Source organism: Leptonychotes weddellii, unplaced genomic scaffold (genome assembly GCF_054177405.1).
Source record: "Leptonychotes weddellii isolate Sample4059 unplaced genomic scaffold, ASM5417740v2 HiC_scaffold_11725, whole genome shotgun sequence".
In the NCBI taxonomy this organism is placed as follows: domain Eukaryota; kingdom Metazoa; phylum Chordata; class Mammalia; order Carnivora; family Phocidae; genus Leptonychotes; species Leptonychotes weddellii.
The window spans coordinates 1-5285 of record NW_027695304.1 but is presented as its reverse complement, the minus strand read 5'-3'; the positions used below and the strand labels follow the sequence as shown (position 1 = coordinate 5285).

The 5285-nt window shown below is 36.9% G+C and overlaps 1 non-coding gene across 1 annotated transcript; it reads left to right on the top strand.

Moving 5' to 3' along the window:
- The first annotated feature begins 362 nt into the window (after positions 1-362).
- LOC102738313 (uncharacterized) lies at positions 363-3900 on the top strand. The gene is made up of 4 exons (XR_014141625.1): positions 363-447; positions 2493-2602; positions 2695-2770; positions 3747-3900. It is a non-coding gene; the product is annotated as an uncharacterized LOC102738313 (transcript).
- The last annotated feature ends 1385 nt before the right edge of the window (positions 3901-5285 follow it).

The window sequence follows — 5285 nt, the reverse complement described above, 5'->3', positions numbered from 1 at the left end:
CAGGACCCTGAGCCACCCAGGTGTCCCTTGACGGTTGCTTTAAGTATCATTTTTTTTTTGCTGAGATATTCAAAGTAAATTAGAAATATCATACTGCCACCCTAAAGATTTCTGTATACATCTCTAAAAAACAAGGACATTTTCCTACTTATTCCTATTATCTCACCCAATAAAATTAATAATAATACTCTGCATCATTGAAGACTTAGTATAACTTTAATTTCTGTGTCCCTGGAGCCTAGCACATATCCTGATGAGCAATAAATGTTTGAATTAATTAATTTCTCTGTAACAACAAATAGGGCAATAGGATATTTACTCAAAATTACTGGGGTTTTAGAGTTTAATTTTTGTTTTTAATTAAAATGTGCTTTAATTTGCAGATGAAGATACAAAAAGAAGAGCAAAGAAAGCCAAGAAAAAGGAAAAGAAGAAGAAACATAGATCGTCAGTTTTCTTTCCAATTTTTATCTTGGAAAAGTTAAAATATATATAAAATTACATAAAATAGAGTAATTAAGTAAATAATGATAAATAGTGTAGTGATCCCCCATGTAACCATCACCCAGCTTAATAACTTTAACTCTTGGACAGTCTTCACTGCCCCCCCATTATTTCAAAACCAATCCCAGATATCATTTTGTCCATAAACCAGCATGTTTCTCTAAAAGATAGGCATTCCTTTATTTTTTTATTTTTATTTTTTTAAGGTTTTATTTATTTCTTTGACAGAGACAGAGCACAAGCAGGGGAAGGGCAGAGGCAGAGGGAGAAGCTGACTCCACACTGAGCAAGGAGCCCGATGTGGGGCTCGATCCCAGGACCCTGAGATCATGACCTGAGCTGAAGGCAGACGCTTAACCTCCTGAGCCACCCAGGCGCCCCTAGGCATTCCTTTATAAAAATCATAACCACAATAGTGTTATCATGCCTAATATATTTAGCAATAATTCCTCAATTCTCAGCAGGTTTTTATGTAGTTTATTTAAATCTGGATCCAAATAATGCCCATAAATTGTGATTGGTTGATATGTCCCTTGTATCTCTTTAAATTAGTTGGTTCCCCTTCCCTTTTTGTTCTTGCAATATTTTTGTTAAAGAAACCAAATCATTTACCTGTAGAGTTTCCTACAGTATAGATTTTGCTGATTATATTTAATTTTTTTATTTCTTTATTTTTAAAGATTTTATTTTTAAGTAATCTCTACACCTAATGTGGGGCTCGAACTCAGGACCCCAAGATCAAGAGTCACATGCTCCACTGTTTGAGCCAGCCAGACACCACTAACTGTATTTTTATGGTGTGCTTTTAACATGTTCTTTGTCTTCTCTATTTCTTATATATTGATAGTAAGGTCCAGAGACTTGATGAGGTACAGATTTGAGTCTTTGGCACACATACTTCATAGGTGGTGCTGTGTACTTCGTCAGGAGGCAGATAATGTCTGGTTGTCTCCTTTTGTCATATTAATAGCCATGGATGGTCATTTCCTAGATCCCTTGTTTCATTAGGGATTGCAAAGTGGTGATAGTCTCATTCTGGCTTTCTCTTTTTTTTTTTCTGGCTTGCTTTCTTCATTTATTAGGTAGGATAATTCTATAAGAGAAACCTACCCTCATCAACTGTTTGTTTACTCTGAAGTACAGTTTGTACAGGAAAGGCAGGTTATTTTTTTTAACTTTTTTTGTTTTATGAGTTTTCAGAATAATGAGTTGGACTTTTTTTAGTATCATTATGAACCCAAGGATTCAAACATATTTGATGTATTTTAATCCATTACACTTCAAATTATTGATGCTCAAATTGGTAAGAGCTGTTTTTTATTTTTATTTTTTTTAAAGATTTTATTTATTTGATAGAGAGATAGAGCACAAGTAGGCAGAGAGGCAGGCAGAGGGAGAGGGAGAAGCAGGCTCTCTGCTGAGCAGGGAGCCCAACGTGGGGCTCGATCCCAGGACCCTAGGATCATGACATGAGCCGAAGGCAGACGCTTAACCAACTGAGCCACCCAGGTTCCCCAAGAGCTGTTTTTTTAACTGCTTTATTATCTTTTTGCAACATGAGAACTGTATTTCATTGTCCCCTTGAGGGATCTTTTTTATAGTGAAACATGATTTGGTTAAATAAGTTAAAAGATCTTCTAATTAAAATTCTCTAGGGGCGCCTGGGTGGCTCAGTTGGTTGAGCGACTGCCTTCGGCTCAGGTCATGATCCTGGAGTCCCGGGATCGAGTCCCGCATCGGGCTCCCTGCTCGGCAGGGAGTCTGCTTCTCCCTCTGGCTCTCCCCCCTCTCATGCTCTCTCTATCTCATTCTCTCTCTCAAATAAATAAATAAAATCTTTAAAAAAAAATAAAATAAAATAAAATTCTCTAAAAATTTTAATCAGCTGAGAACTTAAATCATTTTCATCAGTCTTTCATTGCCTTAAAAAATGAGATTCCCTTTAATGTGGGGCTATTAAGTGTATTTGTATCAAATTATAATTACAGGAAGAAATACAAGAAAAAGAAGTCTAAGAAGAGTAGAAAAGATTCCAGTGATTCAAGCTCTAAAGATTCCCAGGAAGAGTTTCTGGAGAATCCCTGGAAGGATCGATCAAGTAGGTTCTTCTGGTAGACTTTGACTCAGAACAGATAAAAAATTAAATGATTGGTCAAAATGTGAATCTGTTTCTGAACATCTTTCCTGCAGAGCCTGAAGAACCCTCAGATTTAATTGGCCCAGAGGCTCCAAAAACACTTGCCTCTCAGGATGATAAACCTTTGAAGTAAGTAACAGTGTATTTTAAATATCTAAGGTACAACCCTAACTTGCCTTTCCAACTATATCTCCCTCTATGTCGTTATTTACATGCCAGGTTCCAAGTGAGCTGAACTAAAACTTCCCTGTATTTACTGTGCACTTTACTATATCATGCCTTGTTCACCTTATGTCTTTCACCAACATGCCTTCACTTCTTTTCCCTGCCCTTGTTTCTTCATTACTCCCAATTTCTTTCTGTTAAAATCCTTACTATCTTTCAAAGCTCTTTTCAAAAGGAGGGGTCATGTGCTGATTCCCAGGACCTTCCCTCCACGAGTAGATGGGATTCCTACCCCTCTTTAATCCTCTAGTCCTCACAGTATTTTCTCTTTCTTTTGTGCAATGTTTTATATGTTCTACATTGTATTGCAGTTATGTCCCCATCAGTATATAAATTACATAAGAACAGAGATTATTTTTGTATTATAAGCTTTGAGTTTAGTAGGTATTCAAGATGCTGTCAGTGAATTGACTGAAGGGATGATAGTTTTTAAAGTCCTATCGAATGAAAGTTAATAGGTAATTGTTACTGTATAGCATTACCGGTTATAAGTCTAAAAATTATGTTAATTTGAAATATATTATTTCTCTTCTTTTTTTTGAAAGGGAAAAAGGAAAAACGAATTCACCGGAGGCAGAAGCCATATAGGCACTGCCTGTAGGGATAAATGATCCATAATTGTAAACCATGAATCTAGACTCACTAACATCAGTTCTTTTGTTCTTCCAAAGCATCTCTGTATTCCTGGGTTAGTTATATAGGTCAGAGTGCAATGTTCACTAATTAAAGTAATTCACATCGGGCTTCCGAGCATGCTGCCACTCAGCAACTGTTATTTGTGCTGTTTTCTGAGAGAAAATCTTTTTGTGCTCTCTTCAGATGATGAGCTTTTTGTAATGATGAGCTTTTTATAATGAACTTTTTCTGAATTACTTTGTAGCTATGGTCATGCGCTGTTACCTGGTGAGGGTGCAGCTATGGCTGAATATGTAAAAGCAGGGAAACGTATCCCAAGAAGAGGTGAAATTGGCTTGACAAGTGAAGAAATTGCATCATTTGAATGCTCGGGTTATGTAATGAGTGGTAGCAGGTAAGTTATTGGCATCGAGGTCAGTTTCCATGATTAGATCTTTTCCTTTCTCAATACCAGCATTATATTTTGGTAATTGATTTTCATTAAGTGATCATTCCTAATGAAAAGTAGAGTATAAATTTTGGTTTAATATTGCTTTTATTGGGATAAACATGGTTGTCTAAAATTCCAAGTATGTGTGCAACTCAGCCTCAAAATCAGCTATCTTTCCAACTTGAAAGAATCAGTCTTTCCAATGTCCTTTCCTAGTTTGTATTTTGGTACCAATAGTTTGTCTTCTGGAGGATATAGTTAATTCAGTTATTTATCACTGCCCATGAGGAATGTGGCATTCTAGTAGTAGGAAATCATTTTCATGAGACAGTGTTTCCTGTTTTCTGAGTTTGCTCCAACTATAGAGTCAGAGAATGTGGACTCTCTAATCTGTGGACTCTGAGAATTAAGAGCAGAAAAGGATTATGATAGCATGGGGAAATGAATATAAAATTGTGGAAGATGGGGCGCCTGGGTGGCTCAGTCGTTAAGCGTCTGCCTTCGGCTCGGGTCATGATCCCAGGGTCCTGGGATCGAGCCCCACATCGGGCTCCCTGCTCTACGGGAGGCCTGCTTCTCCCTCTCCCACTCCCCCTGCTTGTGTTCCCTGTCTCGCTCTGTCTCTCTCTGTCAAATAAATAAAAATAAAATCTTAAAATAAAATAGTGGAAGAAAAAGCAAAGTACCAGGAAGAATGAGGAGAGTGAACTAATAGGGCATCAGTACCAAGATCAAACTGAATTTTGGATTTTTTAAAACTTTATAAATTTTTTAAAGTAGGTACATATTTTAAAATAAAGCTGGAGGCAGATATTTGCAAAACCCCTGAATCACTTCCAGAATCTTAGAATTCAGAGGACCAGCACAATAATACAAAAAGAAATGAGAGTCATAAACATTGGAAAGGAGGATATAACTCATTTTTTGTGAATGATGTGATTTTTTTTTACATAGAAAATTCTAAGGAATCTTCAGATGATTCTGAATAATAGAAGGGTTTAATAAATGGTTGGATAGGTTAATACATGAAAGTCAATTGCATTTCTATATATCAGGAAACAGGAATGTAATTACATAAAAAGAAAACAACATTTATAATAGTATCAGAGAATATGAAGGATTTAGGAATAAATCTTAACAAAAAATGTCCAAGATTGGGCGCCTGGGTGGCTCAGTTGGTTAAGCGACTGCCTTCGGCTCAGGTCATGATCCTGGAGTCCCGGGATCGAGTCCCGCATCGGGCTCCCTGCTCGGCGGGGAGTCTGCTTCTCCCTCTGACCCTCCCCACTCTCATGTGCTCTCTCTCATTCTCTCTCTCTCAAATAAATAAATAAAATCTTAAAAAAAAAAAAA